Here is a 24,510-nt window from a genome sequence, read left to right on the forward strand (position 1 = left end):
TAAGCATTCACAAATGTAATGTCATTACGTACCACCGCAAGCTCAATCCGATAACATTTGATCATTCAATTGACGGACAGTCTCTCGATCGTGTTCCTAAAGTTCGTGATTTTGGCGTCATCCTAGACTCATCATTTACCTTCAGATTGCACTACAACGACATGATTTCTAGAGCCAACCGGCAGCTGGGATTTATGTTTAAAATATCCCGAGAATTTAATGACCTGCTTTGCCTCCGATCTCTATGCTGCACTTTGGTGAGATCGGTTTTTCAATCTAACTCTCAGGTATGGTGCCCATATCAATTAACGTGGACTGCTAGGATCGAATCAATACAACGGAAATTTGTAAGACATGCCCTTCGTCGTCTTCCGTGGCGGGATCCTGTGAACCTTCCCCGATACGAAGATCGATGCAGATTACTAGGATTGCAGACATTACAGCAGAGAAGGAGCATTGCTCAAGCTATGTTTATCGCAAAAAAATTAAACGGTGAAATTGACGCACCTGAATTGCTAGGGCAACTCAACATTTACGCCCCTGAACGATTACTTCGCCAACGGAATTTCCTGCTGCTTGAGCCCCGGAACACTCTATACGGACTACATGACCCAGTGCGCTTCATGTCCGCTAGCTTCAATGAATTATTCGTCTATTTTGATTTTGTCTCTACTGCGTCTGCATTTAACCACCGACTCCAGGAACTGAATAGGTACCACTGACAACGAGGACTGCTATGGACAAGGGCTCAGTTCCCACTCAGTTATTTTGTTTTTTATGACTTGACTTCAGTTGATGCTCACTGTTAATTTTTTTTACTTTTAGTGGCTTATATGTTGTGTTCAAAATGTACTGTTTGTTTATATATATATATATATATATATATATATATATATATATATATATATATATATATATATATATATATATATTGTTTGTAAGTCATGTAAAAGATGTGGGGTTTTATGCCTTCCCTTGTCTGGCTTTTCCCCATCACATATTTCATATTTCATCAAGATAGTAAAAAGTCAGATGAGTAAAGAAATAAATAAAGTACAAGAATTTCATAACAGCGTCTGGATAAAGAGTTTTTCATATCTTCTCAAGGCAGTACGACTAGTGTTTTCCGGCCTCACTGAACGGATAGCTTCGACAGAGCTAAGACTATCCGTTACAATGTAGTAGTGTTCAACAGGTCGTTCAACAGGACGCTGTCCAACGCCCAGTGAATTGCTGCCAATTCAGCAATATACACTGAGCAAGGATACTGAAGACTGTGGGAGGTGCTAAAAAATCGTTGAATACTCCAAATCCTATGGACTCGATCATAGAGGACCCATCAGTAAAGTTCATATTATCACAATTGATACGCCCATACTTTGCATGGAAGATCGTTGGAACGATCCTTGATCGTTGGTAATCTGAAATTCCATGGATATCCTGCTTCATGGACAGATCAAAATGCACAGAGGAAATGATGTAGTCAGGAAAACAAACACGGTTGGGAATATGGGAAGTAGTAACAACCTGCATGAAGATGAACTCACGATATGAACTTACGAATCAAGAGTGTAAATTTAGCTTGATCAGGCGCTCGAAATTTCCGATCACCAATGTGTTCATAACCTCACACCGGATGAGGAATCGAAGAGTTAACAAATGGGAGCGATCTTTTAGTAGGAGTACGCTAGGGTGCCAATGAAAATGGTCATCTCGAATTTCAAAAAAGTTACTCCATACAAAATGTTCACCACCTCGAAAAAACACCCATGAAAAATGTCAGCTCAATCGGACTTAAGGAAGAGTTCTACTGCCATCTGAAGTATTTCTGAAATTGAGCTTCTAATGAAAATCGTATCAGTATTGAATATTTGTTTGTGGAAACATATCTTTTCCATGTGTTTGAGAAAATCGTGAACTGAAATTGTGTTTCAAAATGATTTAAAAGTTATCTATTTCACTCATATATAAAAATGTCCAGTTCGTTTGTATACCCGTCAAACTCAAAACTCAAAAAGCTTGGAACCGAATGAGCTCAAACTATGATACAAGATACAAAAAAAAACAAACACATCTAGGATTGTTGTTCTAACATGAAAAAATTAAAAAATTCAACTCAATTATGCAACCACAACGCGCCACAGCAAAGCGTGGAGTTCGTTCGTGTTCGTGGAGAACTCAATCCCTAGACCAATGGACCAGATTGGAAAATTGTTCAAAGTATCTTGTAAGGGTCCTTGCAGGTTGGATTGTTTTGATGCTACGACAGGTCCGTCATCTGCACGCTGTAGGATGCGATATTCTGTAAGGCAATTGTCAATGTCGCTCACGTCGATGTTGTAAAAAAATACACGAATAGCTATAACTCGTAGTTGTCTGCAATCATCTGGAGTTTAATTACGTCAACTACAACTAATATACAACTGGCCATTTCACTTGTGTTCTATCAAAACAGAAAACAGTTTCATCAGCAATATAGTGTTCGATATAAACACGTTGACTGTCACGTCAGTCACCGGTGACTGTCAGTATAACATATGATAATAAAGGTAACTAATATGAGCATATAAGCTTATCAGCATTCCCTTTCGAACAAATATACCTTCCACTACGATAGGAAACGATGGCCCTAATATGTTTAAAAATTACCATAGAGTCGCTATAAAACCGTGGCACTCAACGTGTTAATCACACGATGTGGTTTGAATTCGAAGAGTGCGTTAACGGGAATGAAGAGAAGAATGTCATTTTTCATATGAAGAGAAGAATGTCATTTTTCGTATGGTATTCAGGGTGAACACCCTGTGAATCAAACATTTCTCGGAAATAGTTGTAAATTGAGCGACAATAAATCGGTGACCATGCGGGAACTTGTAGTTTGATATTGCATCTGATTGTATAACGATTGGCACGATTATCTTTGCCTGGCATGTGGTGGTGAAATGAGGGCAGGGAATAGTGAAAAACAAGTTGCATTCACGAAGAGAAAGCAATTTGTTATCAGAAACGGCTCTTCTATGGAAGTGGAATTATTTCGTAACACTAGTGCACCAGTGTTCAATGTGGTAGGATTAGAATCAACAAACGGTAAGGCTTAGGTATGCACCATTTTTACATCGATTCTCCGGTTTGGTTCAAAATAGTCGAAAAAATGATGAATTTCATGATCAAATTCTAAAGAAAATAAGAGAATAGTTTTTTTTAAATCTAAACGCAGTAAGGATTTTTTTTGTTCGATTCGAAGTTATTCTCAACCATAAAAAATATAAAATAATCTCTTTCGAAAAAAAACTCCATCTGAATAATAGGAAGCAGTCTTCCATGTTTCACAAAAAAAACACTGCGTCCGGAATAAACATGTCCACGCTGCTGTTCACAGTTTTGTGTTTGAGTACAAACATGTTTTTTTCGTACCTATGTTAGAAAATGTGACGTGTTTGTATTCGTGGTATGTTTGGACATACGATGTTTAATCCTAATGTTTCACATGGTGTTCGAACATGGTGTACAGTTTCTCTTGCATTTTCAGCCCAAGCACCGGCAGTGCGTAGAGTAGAAGAAGCGAATCGGACACCACACCACCACCACTCAACGCGTGGTGTGTTGGTATGATGACATGGAAAAAATGCTTCCCTTTCATGACAATGGGTGTTTCATCAAAAATATTGGGCAAATAAAATAAACCTCTTTTTCTGTTCTGAACAAAATAAACATCGATTGATATGAGAGTTTTTCACATTTGATATCATTATTTAGTGCACGTATCAATTTATATATTGAATTCATGTAACATTCGCTATTATTAGCTATTTGAACAAATACTAAAATTGAATTATTCAACAGTGACATGTTAGACGTGACGCTAACCACTCGACCACGGGAGCACCAATTGTGGCTGGATCTTTGAATACAAATGGTCAATACTGCTTGTTCGCGACGATCGCGACTCGAGCTATAAAACGAGCGGAGAAGAGGAGAAGAAAGGATGATGCAATCGCATGCACACATAGCATATGTAGTGCAGTGTAAGGGCGATTACACATTATCCGGTTTCTGCCGGACCGGTTTCAAAAAGCGCCGCTGGGTTTGGACGGATAACCGGATAACAATGTGAAAGACACTTCTCACTACACAAAACCGTACATCTCTCACAAACACATACATGCTTTTATTTATATAGTGGATTAACAGGTAAACATTGCTGCAAATATTCCGGTTACAGGCAGCTGACTGCATGTGCACCTTGGTGAGCACATAGGGACAAATGTTGGAGTGGCACACCAGGAGCATGGTCAAAGTGAGACCAGGCCTCACGGATATTACGCATATACTGCATCATATCGGCGTTCATACCTTACCTATCGTAAATACTTCCGCCCCACTTCAGAATACTTTTACAAAAACTAACTTTAATCCAGTTGTGGTTTACTCATTCATACGCATAATTATTTTGTTTCCATGCTTCCACAAATAGCATGATTTATTTCACACGTTGCCACATATTTTTTTCAACAGTCTCAGAAACACGGTTAGATAAAAGTGCAATTTGATGAGCCAATAATAAAAACATTCCGTAACAAGCCAGGAGCACTATTTATTTACATCAATAATGTGTTCACTTCCTGTAATTATCATGGAATTTTCCTGCAAGAGAATGTATGTCATACATACATTCTAGAGTGTTTTTTATTTCACTATTACAATAAAAAAATACGATTAAAATAACATTATAATTCGTTCAAACACTATTCCATTGCTGCTTCCGCAGATCCTCGTCCAAGAACGCGCTCAACATATGCCTCCTGGGGCAGGGGCAGCTTCTCGAGCCCATTTCGCATCACAGCTATCAATACGCGGATCCGGGGCAAAGAATTACCGAATCAGATAAGCTGGAATTTTGTTCTGACAGAACCAATGCTTTGGCATCGGGCATGGGAACATTTTGAACTTGAGTGCCTCGGTCTCGTCGTTGATCGCGTCCCGGGTCAGGTAAAACTAGAATACCCAAAAATTCAGGAATAATTTCAAATAAGGGATGTTGCCTGTGAACAAAAAAATAGAAGTTAATTAAATAACTCGATCTGCTTGTCGAAAGACACCACTCACCGTTAATAACACAGTCCGTGGCAATATGCTCAATGTTGACATCGTGCACCTGTGACCATTGCTTCTCTTTGAACAGAAACTTGTATCACAGAATTTGTTCCACAGCACTGGTAGTTGCTGAAGAAGTGAAATAAAAATTTCAGCATTCATATCACTTGCAAATTATCAATTATCAAAATTATTATTGGTTTCAAAAACAATAAACAAACGTCAATAGCGCACACATACTATTACATGGGACGAAAAATTGCCTGAATTGTACTAATACTAACAGACATGGCAAACAACTGTCAATTCGTGTTGATGGCATGGAACTTCGTGCTCCGCTTTTGGGAAATGATAGTGATAATGGATTTTCAGGTGCAGTAAACTCATATACAAAATAAGAATTATGAATGAAAATAAACTTTTTCTTAACAAATATGTTATTTATGTGATGAAGTAAACGTTCTTTTGCAAGTAGGGAAAAACCCCTGAACAAGAATTGTGTTTAATAATGGTTTTATATTATAATGATGAGTTTTTGTGAAAATATCAAGAAAAATATACAGAAATGGTTAAGTAAGGGTCAGTACTACGTGTTTAAAGTAATGAAATAACATGATGTAAAAATTTTCATTAAAAATTGAGCAACTTAAAACTGTCTTAATGTCTAATAATCTTATAGAGGATGATTTGCTTTCCCAAACTGATGTGTCCACCAGCCGTCGATACTATGCTACTGTCATCGCGAATAATACTTGTCCGGTCATCGGACAATGCAGTCGCAGTAGACGGCTGCATCACGGCGCCGTGAAGAGGTTGATACGGTCGAAAATTGCCATTCGGGTTTCAGACCGGTCCGGCAGAAACCGGATAATGTGTAATCGGCCTAAGTGTAGCTTTTAGTTTTTTCCTTCATTCAGTTTGTGATAACATCGAGAAATTAATGGTGTGTTTTAGCCGCTGAAATTTCTCTGCTGGTTCTGCTGTGTGCCGCTGAAGGTTGCATCTAAAACTAATTTTTGGGTATTTATTTTTTTGGTCAGCATTTGTACGACGTCGCCCGCTATGCAGTCGGCTCCCCAGACTTTAATTGCCAACATGCACGCAAAAAAAAATAGCTTCTTTCTATTCAGAGAATGTTTTCTTTGAACGAAACCAAGGATTATTTAATCAGACTTGCAAAATGTGCATGAACGATCTATAAACTTATACTTAGTCGCGGCAATACATACACACACTCTTTACAGATACACGGGCCGAAGGTTGTGCAGTCCACTGTAAGCAAACATTGTCAAAATATTGAACTCCCGGCCCCGTTAGGCTGACGCCATATGAGCCTTAATAAAAATATATTTTTTTTGGTGCATGAACTTATAGCCTCTTAGTTCGTGCAATTTTTGAAATGCGAACTGAATTTCAAGTTCGTTTCTGTGAAAACGTATTCTACGAAGAAATGTTTTGGGATGAATAATTTCTTTCCGTGTATGAAAAGAAACGAAACGAAAGCAATGAATACTGCGACATCGGGTGATATATTTGTACATGATGTTCTTGAATTATAAACATCGTGTTTGTTTTCACATGTCTATGTTTGTGTATCATTGTTCGTGTTGGGGATAGACACTCAACACTAGCGAGAATCATGTTCGAATTCAAACAAAAACATGGAATTTTCACATCACGTGGACATGTGTAAGTGTTTTTCGGAAGACTGATAGGAAGTGTCAAAATATGGAGTAGCACTGTCATTCTCAAATTTTGAGGAAATTCTTCGAGAAGCTAAACTCCCCACACAATGGCTTCGCTGCGTCAGAATGTCCAAGAGCTCACAAGGTAGCATTTACCAAAGGAAAGGAGATGATACCCTCAGCGGTATGTGGACAAGGACGCGGAGAAGAATTTTTCCTTTACGTTATACTCCCTGCGTTGAGTGATGTTAGGGGAATCATGAATAACTCAAAACCACAATTCAGCAAGGGAGAATGTCTTCATTCGAGACATTGCTTGCGGAGGATCATACGCAAAGAGAGCGTAAGGGATGTGTGGGAGGCAATCTGATGTAGTGGTAACATTCGGTAACATTTAGCGGGACATGTCTTGGTTTTGAGATCCTTTTGGGACGTCCTAATTTATTTTCATATTCTAGCATTTGTCCTGATTTTTATTAAAAATTAAATATTGTTGACGATTCATATTTTTTTCAGTGTACAGTAGAACTCCGAATATCCGCGAGTGGATGTTCCGTGGTGCGGTTCTATATGGTGCAAATCAGTTTCATGCTTAACTATATGGTGCAAAAACCAAGTCTAGCTGCTCAAAAGGCCGGTAGAAGTTTCATACCGTGATGCATCGTAACAGCTTCAAATCCATGGATTGTACTCCGGAAATATTGTGTATGACATTTAACGACTCGGAAACCACAGAAAAACTCCTGTGTTCGTAAAAAGACACAAGCCATAATCTCCTAAATATCATGGTCCGAGAAATAAGTAAAATAGATAAATTTGAGTATTTTGTTCAACTGAAGTGTAAATCACATACAACGTGCTTTTCTTTATTCACACACTCGACCAAGATAAAGTAGAGGAACAGAGTGCGAAGTTGAAATTTTAGGTAATTTGTTTGTTGTTTGTTTTTTAATCTGATGTATCCTCAAAACTCATTTGAACGTTTCATATTGTTTTGTTTAACCTTTTTCTTAGCCGATCGATCAAGGCTTGGGATAAATTAGAAGAACATTACATCGCAAACTGTATCAGAAGCATAAAATTGTACGCGTTCCCTCAGAATGAAGAATTCTTAGCTTTCGTTTACACTGCTGAAATGCGCAATATCACTTCTAGGTAGATTAATTCGATTTTTTCGACCTTTAACGGACAATCGTGATGATTTCAGATGAACAAAGTGATGAGAGTTGAACAAAATTATTCCTCTCACGAGCGATAAACTTCTACGCTTCGTCTATTACAAACCTGTCCATATTCCCCCACTATATTACCCGCAACGCAAAAATGTTCTACTTTTTTGAATTACGAACGTAGCCATTCCACGAAATTTGACATTTGATTTGTATGTATGTATGTGTGTACAACGTTACTTTGACGCTACTTTTTACCTGGAAACAACATTTACGATTTATCAGTCATTCAGGCAGTGGAAACGATGCTTTCCAAATAGCCTTCCACAAAGACGAGTGTTTCGTTCAATTTTCCAAATTGTCCTTTTTGGAGGGTTTTGAAAACCTCTTAAAACCTCTTCCTAAATTCACTCTTCCAAAAAGAAAAAAAAAGAAAAGATATAAACATTAATCGGCTTTTTATTACTTTGGATTTCCTTGGATATTATTTTAGAATGTATCCATCGAAAGGGTGCATAGCTTTACATATCTGGATGTCATTCTAGATTCAACCTTGTCATGGAGTTTCCAGGGGACTTTGCAGAACAGGTGTCTCAAAATAATTTATAGACTTCCGAGTCTACCTAACTCTAGGACTGTATCAAAATGAGTCTCACAATATCTTGCCTTTTTTTGATTGCGGGAACTTCAGTCCATGAAACTTGTACACAGTATACTACACAATAACAACATACATCACAACATGATAATCCCCACCGCGAATCATCATCATGTTACACGACAGGCACAGCACTTATTGAGAGCTCGAGCAACATCTAGCATTGATCAACAGCGTTTTCTTTTTCATGAACCGTTCCAATTCAGTGTATTACCTTTGAATATCAAAATGATAACACGTACCGATTTGTTTAAGGTTAAGCTGAGATTGCATCTGAAGACAAAAATAAACACTTTTGTCATATAAATGTGTCAACATGTAAATAATGTTTAATGATTCTGTTTACTCTTTTTGGATCCCTTAAAAGAAAACTTTTTTCACTGGGATCCAACTATCATCTCAATGGTTATGGTTTATCCTCTCACCTCTAGGTTTTGTAGTGTCCTGTCTAAAAAGTCACAAGAGGGTTGTGTCCGAGACACGACCGCATAGTTGACGTAGAATTCCGTTAGGTTGTTTGATGATTTTGGATACGTTTGAAGAATTACATCGTTAAACTCTTTGATAATGATTTGGTGGCCCTAAAAAGGGCCGTTTTTGTTTGGTTGTTGGGTATTGTTTGTTCACTCCACCAATGTTTACTGTGTGATGATGACAGAAGGATGGTAAACAGTCGTTGGATGGTGCGTATCAGATAAAAGACACTGAAGTGGAACGAGTTATGATGAAAACCACCCTCTGTGATCCTAGACGAGATGCCTTCTGTGTTATGGATGAACTTAAGAGAAAAACTCATCAATGTAATATAAGATAATTACCAATACCGAACACAGTTATGAAATTCCACGAAGCAACCAACATTGAAGTTTCTAATTTAAATTTTATTTGCTAGAATTAATCGTATCACTCACCTTACTCGCAATATAAAAATACCCCCGACATACATATACGAGGGTCGTGCAGAAAATAAGTTTCAGTGCCTCAGAAATCGCGGAAAAATAAAGTTAGGACAAAAAACAAGGTGATTTTCGTAATCTACGTTTTATTTTCTATTTTTCTACATAATCGCCGTAACGTTCGAGGCATTTTTCATAGCGTGGCACGAGTTTCTCTATTCCGAGCGCGAAGTGCGTAGCGTCCAACTTTTTGAAGTACGATGTAACTGCATTACGAATTTCTTCAGTGTTATCGAATCGTTGACCGCCTTGTTGGAACTCTTTCCGTCATCAGTTCACCATTTGAAGACTCATACACTCTACCCCATACACTGAACACAATTCTCTATGAATTTCAGCACCACCATTGTTTTTTGCGGTCAGATAACGAATGGTAGAACGTAACGCATATGTGGGCGATTTTTTAAGCGGCACTTCCATTTAAAAACTCAATAAAACACGAACGGCGCGTCCGATCCGACCCAGGTTTCTTGCAAACCGCTAAGAAATGTTGTGAAATCACATGGTAAAATTTTTTTAGTTCCAACTTTTCATGCGAGATGGCGCTGGGGCACTGAAACTTACTTTTTGAACGACCCTCGTATTTGCAATGTCGTTTTCCCCCGGTCACCTTGGTTTTGATGTCTCTGTTGGGGAACACTTTTCGGTGGGAACAAAAACTCCCCCTATTTTCATGTATTTGCAATGTCGATTTCGCCCAAGCAGCTTGGTTTTGATGTCTCTGTTAGGGAATACATTTCGGTAGGAGCAAAAGCTCCCCCTACTTTCATGTATTTGCAATGCCGATTTCCCCAGGCAGCTTGGTTTTAATGTCTCTGTTAGGGACCCGTCGCATGTGTCGTCAATTTCGACCAATCAGAAGTGGGTATTTCCGTTAGGATAGGGGTTGAGATTTGTCAATTGTTCGATAGTTAGTTTCATGACACATATTATTTTCTTCAATATAAAATTGTTATGGTGTGCCGAAATCGATTGACGCAAAAATTTCATCAATCCACCATGAAATGACTGAGCAATAAGCGTTTGAAATTAGACAATTTTCACGATGTGCTCGATTTTCGATTTTCAATTTGTACCCCAATATTTTCCCGAAAGACGTAATCCTACGTCAAAAAAGATGGCCAACTCCAGGAAGCTCAAGTATGAGTATCAGTTCGTTTTGGAGGCCCTGAAAAGAGCCTATGGGTGGTTTTGTAGAAGCAGTTGAAGATAGTTGATTTTTGTACACGCCAGAAGCCATTGCATGTATTGCACTCGGTATGCACCGCGAACATTCTTCTCGTGCTAGACGCAGTGTGGCTCCAGATGAATAAATTAGGCTGTCAAAAAAGTCCTGCGGTATTTCCGCAAGGTGTCGTTGTAAGCGCGTAGTTCTAGTTGTATTCATTGTATCGAGTCATACTATAGCTTGTTGGAAAGGTATTTTTGCGCGCTATTATATAGTCCTTGACAGTGTTTTGTTTGGTTAAGTCGTTCGTGAGTTATAGTCTCGCAAATATGGAGCAAAATAAAGAGAACATCCGACATATTTTACAGTACTACTATGACAAAAGCAAAAATGCATCTCAAGCTGCCAATAAAATTTGTGCAGTTTATGGACCCGATGCAGTTTCCATTTCCACCGCACAACGATGGTTTCAACGTTTTCGTTCTGGTGTAGAGGTCGTCGAAGATGCGCCACGCTCCGGAAGGCCTGTCGTCGAAAATTGCGACAAAATCGCTGAATTAGCCGAGAAAGACCAGCATAGTAGCAACCGTAGCATCGGCCAAGAGCTGGGGATGTCATCAAACCGTTATTAACCATTTGAAGAAGCTTGGATTCACAAAGAAGCTCGATGTATGGGTGCCACACACGTTGACGCAAAAAACATCTTTGACCGTATCGACGCATGTGAATCGCTGCTGAATCGCAACAAAATCGACCCGTTTCTGAAGCGGATGATGACTGGCGATGAAAACTGGGTCACTTACGACAACGTGAAGCGCAAACGGTCGTGGTCGAAGCCCGCTGAAGCGGCTCAGACGGTAGGCAAGCCCTCATTAACGGCCAGGAAGGTTCTGCTGTGTGTTTGGTGGGATTGTCAAGGAATAATCTATTATGAGCTGCTTCCCTATGGCCAAACGCTCAATTCGGACCTGTACTGCCAACAACTGGACCGCTTGAAGGTAGCACTCATGAAGAAGAGGCCATCTTTGATAAACAGAGGTCGCATTGTCTTCCATCAGGACAACGCCAGGCCACACACTTCTTTTGTGACGCGCCAGAAGCTCCGGGAGCTCGGATGGGAGGTTCTTTTGCATCCGCCGTATAGTCCGGACCTTGCACCAAGTGACTACCACCTGTTTTTGTCCATGGCGAACGAGCTAGGTAGTCAGAAGTTAGCCACAAAAGAGGCCTGTGATAATTGGCTATCCGAGTTTTTTGCCAATAAGGAAGCGAGCTTCTATAACAGGGGTATTATGAAGTTGGCATCTCGTTGGGAAGAAGTCATCGAACAAAATGGCGCATATTTGACTTAAAACAGATGATTGTAACTAATTTTATGAACAAATGAAAATTCAAAAAAAATACCGCAGGACTTTTTTGACAGCCTAATATATTTGTCCCCCACCACCGCTTTTTATTCAATAACACCTAAAATTAACAATTCGTATGTGTGATTAAATCACACACAAACAATCTCCAACTAATGGTATGAAGATCGACACAGTACGTTCTATTTAACATTTCCTCTGCTGCTTTGCTTCTGTACGTCAGTGCAAGCTCTGCACTATGATTGCTTCGTGTTTATTCTGAGGTGAAAATTTTTGCACGTCCGTTCAACACAGTACCAAAATAAAAACTGAAGTTGACCAGAACGAGCACAGATAAAGATTGGACTCGGAAAAATGCGACACTTTCTTTTGGGTGTAACTTTTTATCGTGTGGGTAAAAATTAATGAAATTTTGGGCAATATTAGTTTTGAGTGTTATGTGTGAAAAATTTTATCACAATCTGTCGAGTAGTTTCCGTGATGCATTCGAAATAAGAAGAGCTACGACAGCAAATCTTGGGCGCGGTGATCGATAATCCTGGTCAGTCGCACAGATGGATCGGCAAAAGGCTCGGAATCCACCATTCCACCGTGTCCCGTGTTGTGAAGATGCTCCGGGAGACGAAGACCATCGAGCGGCGCGCTGGAAGCGGCCGAAAACCGAAAACGAAATACCCATAGAATGCGCGGAAGATAAGGCAGTACTTTAAGAAGAACCCGAACCTTTCCACCCGAGACGTGGCCGAAAAGGTCAATTCGTCGAAGCGGTTCGTCCAGCAGACAATGAAGTAGGCTGGGCTACGTGTTTTTAAGGTCAGGAAGGCGACAAACCGGACTGACAAGCAAAACACTGTGACCAAATGGCGTGCGCGGAAGCTGTACCGTGAGTGGCTGGTCAAGTCAGACTGTCTCGTCATAGACGACGAGACATACATTAAGGCGGACACCAAACAAATCCCCGGCCTCGAGTTTTTTGTCGGTACGTTCCGCATGGAGGTTCAGGAAAAGTTCCGGAAGAGAAAGACGGACAAATTCGCGAAGAAGTACCTGTTGTGGAAGGGGATCTACGGGTTCGGACAGTACAGCTAGCCGTTCGTTACAACCGGCACCATAAACGGGCGGATTTATCGAGAGGAATGCTTGCTGCCCTTCCTCTGCTCTCACCGTGATCCTACGCTGTTCTGGCCGGATCTCGCTTCGTGCCATAATCGCCAAGCCTGTATCGAAAAGTTTCGGGCGATATGAAGAAGATGCTGAAGAAAAGCGGAAAAACATTCAAAACCGATGAAGCTTTGAAGAAAAACTGGGAGAAATTGTGTAAGTAAGATGGGCAAAACATCGCCCAAGATCTCTTGAGCAGTGTCAAGAGAAATGTACGAGTATTCCCGGGGGAGGGAATTAAATAAATAAATAATGCCAAAACATAGCTAATATATGGTTATTTAATCCCTGAAAATTTGAGCAGGAAAGTCATTTATGGGTTTAGTGGCAGTTTTCTTCTACTATGCGCTCAGATTGTATTAAAGGATAAGTTTCTACCAAACCTTGAACCATTTTAACAGGAGAACAGAACAGAAACAGATGCCAGCAACAATCCCAGATACTGTTTTATAGTCGCGTTCTGAGCTTTCGGAAACAAACGATGTTGCTCCAAATCGAACATCCCTAGAGCGCATCATGAACGCAAACGCCAATGCAATTCTGGATGCATGTATGTAATCTAATCCCTCAATGATACCGATTGAGCGCGGGAAAACTGCATGCAACTGCAGCCACTAAGCAGTCTATCCACTCCAGTCCAGCTGAGCGGTGGTTGAATCAGTGATGAACGAACTCGACCCGCTTTAGGAGGACGGAAATCCAGATTTTGCGGCGGTAGTAAACCGAACTTGTGTGGAAGCGAACTTCCCGGGTGGAACCGGGCGCGGGAAGAGTCTACTCTACTGCGCGCCGCCGATGATTATTAGAAGTGACACGAGTCGGCGGGAGAAACGATCTACTACTAGTGCAAGCAGCAAGGGGCTGTGTTGTGGTCGTGAAAATACTACCAAGAGCGCGACCTTCGCTGATAGTTAACATTGCAAATAGTCGAACGCGCTCGGAAGAATCGCTGGGAAAATGTGTTAGTATGCCCCGGAGAGTGCGTCTGGTTAAACAAAATATAAAATACGGACGGTTTTTCTTGCAAATTTTAGCGCATTGCGGGTAAGACATATTACATCAGAACTGATGTAATAATATTTTTGTTCGGATTGTAGTGCATGTTGTTAACTCATTGGTTGTTTGCAATGTTAAGTGTGCTTTTTCGAGTGAATGATGTTCGAAATCATCTCAGTTACATAGACGAGCGACATTGCATCTTTTTACCAGCAATTTAGTGAATTAGGTATGTATTTATCACAAGTGTGTTTTATTTTGTGATTCCCAAGTTTCCGGATCAGCAAAGTGTCCACAGGTTGTTGTTATCCAATGAAGCTTGGCGTAACGAACAGTTGAGGCTCTCTTCTATCCCATTATCCACACATTATCGATTAGGATAGCACTTTTGTTTAAATCATTTTGATCATATCACAATTTCAATTCTCTTGTTCAAATAATTTTTCAGTGGTGTAGTGGTGTAGACTACGTTTGGATATTTTACTCGAAATGTTTACAATTCTCCCCTAGGCTAACCTAATCAAGCTTGAAAGCCATACTTACCATAAAAGAGACGTTTTCCAATAATGGAGAAGAGACAAACGCACATTCTACCCCAAGCAAGTATAACATGCATGAAAGAATCAATAACATGCACATCACAAATAAGATAAATTATGAAAAGATAAGAGAGAAAATAGGGGCAGAATAAAATGAGAAAATAAATCGAATGATTAAATATATATGAGACATTGTGTATACAATAAATGAACAGTATGATCGTATTCCTCTATTATGATTGTACACCCAGTTAGTCGAAATTGGGTGTTTTGGAACCTAATGGCATTTGAATTTCTTCGGCTTGTGATTCTCCGATGATCTAGGCAATATGTTCGTTTTTTTTAAACATGTTACTAACTCATCACAATTCTCCCCTTTCAGCGTCTGAAACTGCCTTGCTTTTGATCTAAATCTTCAGTTTGTTGACATATCACAGTTCGAAGTGTCACCTACATGAAGACACTTGACGTTTCCAGCCTATGTCACGACGGTCTTTCACCAACGATCAACCGACGATCCTTCGCCGTGGTCATGTAAGGATGTCCCCATTTTTGCGATGGCCTTTTTCAATGATTGTGAAATCTGTGGAAGACTGCTTTAATTTGCAGGTTCTGGACATGTCGATTATTACTATCGCGACGCTATGATATTGTGTTCCTTGCAAGCAAACCATTTGTCATGACAATTGTCATGCGAAAATGCGAAAACAGAATAGAAACTGAGAGAGGTTGGCGTCGACATCATGCCTCATACCGTATGTTTCTATTCTGTTTTCGCATTTACGCATGACAATTGTCATGACAAATGGTTTGCTTGCAAGGAATCTCATAAACCAATTTTTTAATCATTCCGCCTTATTCCACACGGCGAGTGACGTGAGATAGCAAAGTTTCTCGCTTCATTGTGGAAGCTATTTTACTTTTCAACTTCTTTTTGATACACGAGTCGATAACATATGAGGACACAACTTCAAATCTTACCTAGTGACAAACTATAGTCACGCCATTCGCCTACGGGAATGCAGTGACTTGAGCCATCTCACCTCATTCGTCGCGCGGAATAAAGGGGATTGTAAATCGAAAACAAGCACCAGCTAGACACAATATATTTTGAAACTTCCGCAGCGTTTGATAATGTCGTTCGTGACCTTGAACTCGGGCTCCTATCTGGCTAAGCGGAAGGCGTTCGTCCATTTTAGGGTTGTCCGAAAAATCAACTTTTTCCTCTTTTTTTTCCAAAAATGACTCTTTTTAACGATTCATAACTTTTGAACTACTAGACCGATTCAGATGATCGACATATCAAATTAAAGCCTCTTTTTTGAAAGAATACTATACCTGCAGAAAATTTGAAGTCTGTTCTCATTATTATTGATTGTATTCGTTTTTCTTTGTTTTCACAGTCTCGGGACCAAAGGCGCTATATATTTTTTTAATAGTTTTAATAGTTTTTAATAGTATAACATATGTTGGAACCTCCCGTGCCCGAGTGGTTAGCGTCAAACCTAACATGCCGGGGGTTCGGGTTCGATTCCCGTTCTGATCGGGAGAATCTTTCGTCAAAGAAATTTCCTCCGACTGCACTGTGGTCACGCGTATTCTAGAGCTTGCCACTCAGAATGCATTCAAGGCGTGTTATTTGGCATACAAATCTTCCTCTAGGTTCTTCTAGGAACGTTAAAGCCATTCAAGAAGAAGAAAAATGTCGGTACCAGAGAGCGGTTTTTTTTCGTTTTTGAGTTATGATTTTTCAAAGTTACCCGATGGTTCGAAAACTCAATTTTTCCTCTTTTTCCCAACACAAAAAATCATAACTTTTGATCTACTGGACCGATTCAGATGATCGACACATAAAATTGAAGCCAAATAGATAGTCTTTTTTGAAAAATATTAGACCTGTGAAAAAAAAAATGGATTTTGATTTCGTAATTATTTATTGTATTAGTTTTTTTTATAGTTTACATGGTTTCGGGACCAAGGATGCTATATTTTTTTGAATTTTTTCTTGAAAGCTGACATAACATTACATAACATATCCAAAAACCAGAGGAGGTTTTTTTGCGTTTTTGAGATATGATCGTTCAAATTTAACATGTTTTAAGTCTTTGTTCGATATTACTATGTGACTAGACTAGATCTATGCGACTAGAATCCAATCTTCCCGTAAGTCTGATATTTTTTTCGAAAAAGGCTAGGTTTCTGGCTTCAATTTAATATGTCGATCATCTAAACCGGTTCAGTAGTTCAAATGTTATTTTTTCGCAATTTTCGCAAAAAAGTAATTTTTTGATAAAAGGTGAAAAACGATTTTTCGGACCACCGGGTTACTTTGAAAAATCATATCTCAAAAACGAAAAAGATAGCATCTTTCATATCGAACCACCCTAAAATGGAAATGGTCACCCTTACGAAAAAATGTTTCAGTTCAATCGGACATAATTTAGGGGTGTCTCAAAGCGCTCAAAGTTTTGATTTTTTTATCCTCGAAAATCTCCCAAGGGCGGAAATTTACCAAGGGGTAAAGGAAATTTGGAAAATCGAATTTTTTTCCATGACAAATGACTTAAAAAAAACATGAAACGTCGAGATATGGTGTCATCTTGAAAAAAATTTTGGCCGAAAATAGACCTTTTGGGACTTGGTCTGAGAGGCAATGAAGGCATGAAAAAAAATATCGAATTTAAAGAATCGACCACGTACATTTTGTTTATTGGCCCAAAAAATGACCTGTGCGAAATTTCAGCGGACATGATTTAGGGGCGCCTCAAAGCACTCAAAGTTTAGATTTTTTGGCCACTCAGGCTAAGTCCCAAAAAGTCAATTTTCGGCAAAAAAATGTTTTTCGACATATCACCAGATCTCGACGTTTTATGCATTTTTAAGTTATTTGGCATGGAAAAAAAATTCGATTTTCTAAATTTTCTTTACTCCTCCCCCTTGGAAGTTTTCGAGGATCAAAAAATTAAAACTTTGAGAGGTTTGAGGCACCCCTAAATTATGTCCTATTTTGCTGAAATTTTGCACAGGTAATTTTTTTGGACCAATAAACATGGCAGGTTTTTTTTAAATTCGATGATTATTTTTTTTCATACCTTCATTACATCTCAGGCTAAATCCCAAAAGCTCTATTTTCGGCCAAATTTTTTTCGAGATGACATTTGGCATCGAAAAAAAAGTTCGATTTTTTAAATTTACTTTAATCCCCCCTTGGAAGATATTTGAGGATCAAAATATCGAAACTTCGAGCGCTTTGAGACACCCCTAAATCATGTCCGATTGAGTTGAAACTTTGCACAGGTCATTATTTTGGGCCAATAAACAAAATGTACATGGTCGGTTTTTGAAATTTGACATGATCATTTTCGCTGCCACCCTAATATATATATATATATATATATATATATATATATATATATATATATATATATATATATATATATATATATATATATATATATATATATATATATATATATATATATATATATATATATATATATATATATATATATATATATATATATATATTAGGCTGTCAAAAAAGTCCTGCGGTATTTCCGCGAGGTGTCGATGTAAGTACGTAGTTCTAGTTGTATTCATTGTATCGAGTCATACTATAGCTTGTTGGAAAGGTATTTTTGCGCTATAATATAGTCCTTGACAGTGTTTTGTTTGGTTAAGTCGTTCGTGAGTTATAGTGTCGCAAATATGGAGCAAAATAAAGAGAAAATCCGACATATTTTACAGTACTACTATGACAAAGGCAAAAATGCATCTCAAGCTGCCAATAAAATTTGTGCAGTTTATGGACCCGATACAGTTTCCATTTCCACCGCACAACGATGGTTTCAACGTTTTAGTTCTGGTGTAGAGGTCGTCGAAGATGCGCCACGCTCCGGAAGGCCTGTCGTCGAAAATTGCGACAAAATCGCTGAATTAGCCGAGAAAGACCGGCATAGTAGCAGCCGTAGCATCGGCCAAGAGCTGGGGATAAGTCATCAAACCGTTATTAACCATTTGAAGAAGCTTGGATTCACAAAGAAGCACGATGTATGGGTGCCACACACGTTGACGCAAAAAAACATCTTTGACCGTATCGACGCATGTGAATCGCTGCTGAATCGCAACAAAATCGACCCGTTTCTGAAGCGGATGGTGACTGGCGATGAAAAGTGGGTCACTTACGACAACGTGAAGCGCAAACGGTCGTGGTCGAAGCCCGCTGAAGCGGCTCAGACGGTGGCCAAGCCCTCATTAACGGCCAGGAAGGTTCTGCTGTGTGTTTGGTGGGATTGTCAAGGAATAATCTATTATGAGCTGCTTCCCTATGGCCAAACGCTCAATTCGGACCTGTACTGCCAACAACTGGACCGCTTGAAGGTAGCACTCATGAAGAAGAGGCCATCTTTGATAAACAGAGGCCGCATTGTCTTCCATCAGGACAACGCCAGGCCACACACTTCTTTGGTGACGCGCCAGAAGCTCCGGGAGCTCGGATGGGAGGTTCTTTTGCATCCGCCGTATAGTCCGGACCTTGCACCAAGTGATTACCACCTGTTTTTGTCTATGGCGAACGAGCTAGGTAGTCAGAAGTTAGCCACAAAAGAGGCCTGTGAAAATTGGCTATCCGAGTTTTTTGCCAATAAGGAAGCGAGCTTCTATAACAGGGGTATTATGAAGTTGGCATCTCGTTGGGAACAAGTCATCGAACAAAACGGCTTAAAACAGATGATTGTAACTAATTTTATGAACAAATTAAAATTAAACAAAAATACCGCAGGACTTTTTTGACAGCCTAATATATATAAATCTGTTTCAACACAAATGTGGGCCAGTCTAATAGGTCTAAAGTCCAGTGTTATCGGTATTATATTATATGCTCTTGGTATAACTTGTTAGAATATCATCTTCTTCTTTCATAGCACGTTCCTAGAGGAACTTTTACAAATCCATAAAAATGTCTGTGTAGCATCATTCTCTGGTATCGTGTCGAGCAGTAAATACGTGTTTTCGCTTGCTTGTTATAATCAATCTAGTAAAGTTTTAGGTCTTAGTTCTCTTGCGCTGGACGTCGGAGTCTCCATGATTCAAGCTGTAATCAAGCTCTGGCGTAAGTGGTAGAAGCAACGGAAACCGATCTATGTGGAAAGCTTACCGAAGGGGCTCCATAATCGGATTGCTTTCCTCATCATGAAGCGCCTGAAGTGCAGTCGATGGTCCTTGCCGTGAGTCAGTACAGTCACTCGTTCTGGAGGTGCTGAAACAGCGGAACTATGAGTATTTCTCACACGACATCGATGCCGAGAAACCCATAAAAGCGGAGCTTCGCTGTCTCCACGATATGGACATAAAGAACCTATCGGCCGAACTCGAGAAAAACGAATTAAGCTGGTGCTTGAAGTGCCTCCAGAACATTCTGGTGCTGTTCCATATCGTGGTCGAATGAAACCGTTACAAATCAGTCCACATATACAATGCACCAAATGTTTCATGTGTGGCCATGGCACACGAACTGCCATATGGTATCCTGTTACGTAATATGCGGCAAACCCTACGACGCACAGTGGTCCCTCAGAAAATATAGGCGGCATTAAATAGAAAAATGAATGGAAATGCCTTGAAATTTTGTGTACGGGGCTTTTCAAAGGTGCTGAATCTATTTTTGAGTCATTTTGGTTATGAACTCCAAAACAAGAGCTGGGGGAGGGGGTGAAATTTGAAATTTTCTGAAAAAACACGTGTGGGGTGTCTAAATATATGTTTTCAAACTTCCTGAAAACGTTTTCAATATTCTTTTTACCCAAAACCCAAAAAGGGGTGCAAGGGGAAGGGATAAAACATTTTATGAAATCAAAAGACACGTGTGGGGTATCAAAATATTTATGGCATTTTTTCGCAAAGTGGTCGGTTGCGGGCGGAAGTCATAAAGGGAAAGTCTAGAAGGGACCCTAAGGAAGACATTTCACAATAAAAGACTTTGGAGGTTTTTGGAGGATTTTTTGTAGGTCTACTTTTGTATAAATTCAATGTAGAAAATATACTTACCTTCAAACACTTATTTCACAGCTTCGGAATTTTTTAAACTGAAAACGGAATACAAATTCTAAATCAGCATAAAATTCTATATCCAGAACACCATCACATTATTTTTTAACGTATTTTGTAGCACTTGTGCAAAATTTGCAAAACATGCGTGTTTATCGCTACACTGGTTCACTGCATCAAACACTACGTTTCCACGTCGTTATCGCAACGAAAATCGTCACGGACACTGTTGCCCAGGGTTGCCAGATTTAATTCTGTAAATTTTCTTGAAAAATCTGTATATCTATATTCTTAGTAAAAAAATCTGTATAAAAATCTGTATCGACAAACTAAGGGGGAAAATGAAAATGAAGTTTTTTTTTCATTTTGATTGTATTTTTGCTTATTCATGGGTTGTTGAAGTCGTATCCAAACAAATAAATCATAAAAAGGTTTTTTCTAATCCTCTGAATTATATGATGTTTATACATGGTTTTGTTGAAGTTTGCCTTCAATTTTTTCTGCAATTTCATCCTTGAAACTCCTCCTTGAGTCAATACATAGTTTTTCCTCTTTCAAAATAGAGTCTGTAATTGTGGGGGCCAACCGATTCCCGGACTTTGTTGGCATTGTAAAGCGAAAATATTCGCTCAACACACGCTGATGAATGTTATCAAAAAGAGTCTTACAAACGACCTTAGCAATGGATACAAAAATTCTCATCACGCCATTTGACATCCAACAGCCGGAACCAAGTTATATCGAAGTCACTGAATTTTTGCTCCATATAATTCGTCTTGAGTAGCCTGAATTCGTTATCCAAGCCTTGTCTATTACCTGCTTCATCGAATTGAGGAAATTAGCGTATCAAATCAATAAGGTTTGGTAGTGGGTTTTCAAGGCCGCAGTTTTGATAACCGAATCGCTGAAATCAAATCACTTTGAAATCTGTTTCACGAGTTCTATATTCATAACAAATCGAATTGAAGCTCAGTTCCTAGCTGAATCCAATACTTCTTCAGCTTTTCTTCTCGATACCAACGTAAACATCTTCAGGCTTCTTCAGAAAGTCTTCAAAATCTTTCACATCAAGGTCAACATCAGCGAATCGTTGCACGTAGCTCTCAAAAAATAAGTTACCCAACATGATCAACTATAACATACTTTTCTCATTATAAAGTTCGCAAAATTGAGAACTTTCTGATAGAAAAGTGCAACTGACTTTATTGATGAGCGGTAGAACAAAGATTAGGAACAGCATAATCGGCTTAGTCATAGGATCGTTTAAATGAGTGTGATGATGAATAATAAAAAAGACCTGTATTTATGCTGGTTTTATTGGTCGTTGTATCATTGCTACCAAGCAATGATGATGATACATCAAGTTGAGAGGTGTCTCGATCGGCAATTTCCAACGAAAGCCATCTCGTCGCGTTGCGTTCAACTTTTTGATAAATCAAGGCGTCTATGTATGCACTGTAATAAATTCAATATTTAGAATTTAATTCAAACAAATCTGTATATTCTGTATTTTAGCTGAAAATCTGTAATTCTGTATATACAGATTCTGTATCTGAAATTTGGCGGAAAATCTGTAAACTACAGAATATTCTGTATATGTGGCAACCCTGCTGTTGCTATATGTGATACTAGATGCCTTGAAGGTTATAGAACAAAACTAGACCATTCATTCGGTCAGGCATTGTTGTTCATTTTTCTATTTGATGTAAACTGACCAGACGCGTGACGCGGGACAGTCCTGCATTTCAACAAAATGTCCCGCGTAGGATTACGTCCCGCGAAACGTCCCGCATTTGACAAAATGAACGGAAATGTCCCGCGATATCAATATATTTCAGTATTACAATTTGATCATGTTGATTTTCTTAAATGGATGAACCTCAAAATAACACTTTTATTTGTCAGACTGTTCAAGAGCGCTTCCAGTGCATTCAACGATTAACACGTTGAGCTGCTTCATCGCACCGACAGTGGACTTTTTGTTTAGAGAGTGTCAACAGGTCGTTTCGGAAAATTGATTTTTATAAAGATTTATTTTTAAGATTTTTATAAAGATTTATAATGATTTTTATAAAAGTCCTCTATTGATCCGCAGGGACCAACGTGAGTCAAACGAAAAGTTCATCTTTGGTCCTCTAGCTCGGTGAGGGCTTAACGTGTTAAATAAGCCAGAGAAACTATTGTATGCTGGACAGGAATAGGCAGGGTTGTTTGATGAAGTATCGCAAATGAAGCAAATGTTGGCCGGAACCTCAATCATGGCTGATGAGAAAATGTATGTTGACATGTTCTTTTACCTTTCCGTGGCTTTGGTAGTCAGCTATCTCTCCATTTTGTCCATTCGCTTAAAAGTCTTCTATAGGCCGCAGCTGGGGTATGTTGGGAAGTTTGGCGGTCTACGCGACAATGTTTATCTCCAGCCGATCCATTATCCATTCTCCAGTGATCTTTTGGCATAATGGGCTGATCCCCGTTGAAGAAAATTGTTGAATTTGAATCGTGCTTGCCAGGCTTTAATGCTCTAACTGAGCCAGTGATTTTCAGGCGTAAACAAAATCTAAACCACCGAAAAATCACAACTCAATGACGATATTTAGAAAGAAATAATACAGATCAGGATTAATTGCAAGGACACATGTTATGTGTTTCAAGAATAAATGAGATTCGCTAAACTATGGTTTATTTTCACGTATCTACATGACGTTTTGTTCTTTTGTGTCCCGCGTTAGACCTTTGACCATCTGGTCACTTAAATTTAATGCCACCTAGAGTTTCTGAGGGACCACTGTGCGACGCTGACACATGTGTATATATGAAGGATGATGTCTCTGTCTACGCAAACTGCGGCGCCGATCACAAACCCACCAGCAGAGCGTGTTCCAACCCTGTCTTCTCTTTCCCTCAACAATAAACGATACTGTAGCGAGTCCGAGCACACTTTCTCCATAAGCAACCAAGCCGGCCCTAGCGCCTCCTCAGTGTAGCATCATGGTCACAGCGTCGCAGCATAATCAAACCCACTTGTGAGAAACCCCTTTTAAGACGTTTGAGTACCCCCCTGAACCAACACAGGCTAACTAAAAATCTAATTCGACTCCGCAACACTATCCCACGTCAGAATAAACGTACTGGTCTCCCCCACCTGGAGACCAATTGTAACCATCTTGAGAAAATCATCCATGCCAAGCTGGCGGATCTCGAGAATATACATTTCTTAGATCATCTTCGCTCCCTCCCAGATTGCGCAATTTACTGTCAAGATCTCGAAGAAAAACAAACCGCGACCCATTACTTCACTCAGATCGTCGGATTCCATCCCATCTCTACAAATTACATCTACCATAAAGGCGAATGCGCTTGATAAACACTTCATGGATTCTCACGATCATGATCACTATATAGTGAGTCCCCAAGAGCCTCGAGAAAAATAAACTTGCGATACACAAGCAGGTGACCCCTCGAATATAATCTGCCAATCTGGGAGGAACGCGCAAAAGTTCTCCATCGCAAACTTCAGACCATCCAGAACAAGATCATTTGGATGTTGCTGAGCAAACCATGAAGGATCTGAAACTCCTCTATCCCCCGCCTGTCTCATTTTCAGGTGCCGGAAGAATGGAAAACACAAATCCAGTTCAGGGTGTCTTTTTGGCGGTCTCATGTCCCCTGAGC

At 39.4% G+C, this 24,510-nt stretch overlaps 1 protein-coding gene across 2 annotated transcripts in view; it reads left to right on the top strand.

The window, feature by feature from the left end:
* Positions 1 to 13,889: 13,889 nt before the first annotated feature.
* The window catches only part of LOC129771502 (protein cycle), an 88,112-nt gene continuing 77,491 nt past the window's right edge, over positions 13,890 to 24,510 (top strand). For both annotated transcript variants that reach the window (XM_055775217.1, XM_055775220.1), the window contains exon 1: positions 13,890 to 14,483. The gene's annotated coding sequence lies outside the window, so the exon portion shown is untranslated. The remainder of the gene's footprint in view (positions 14,484 to 24,510) is intronic.

The sequence above is a fragment of the Toxorhynchites rutilus genome, chromosome 2 (genome assembly GCF_029784135.1).
Source record: "Toxorhynchites rutilus septentrionalis strain SRP chromosome 2, ASM2978413v1, whole genome shotgun sequence".
Classification (NCBI taxonomy): Eukaryota; Metazoa; Arthropoda; class Insecta; order Diptera; family Culicidae; genus Toxorhynchites; species Toxorhynchites rutilus.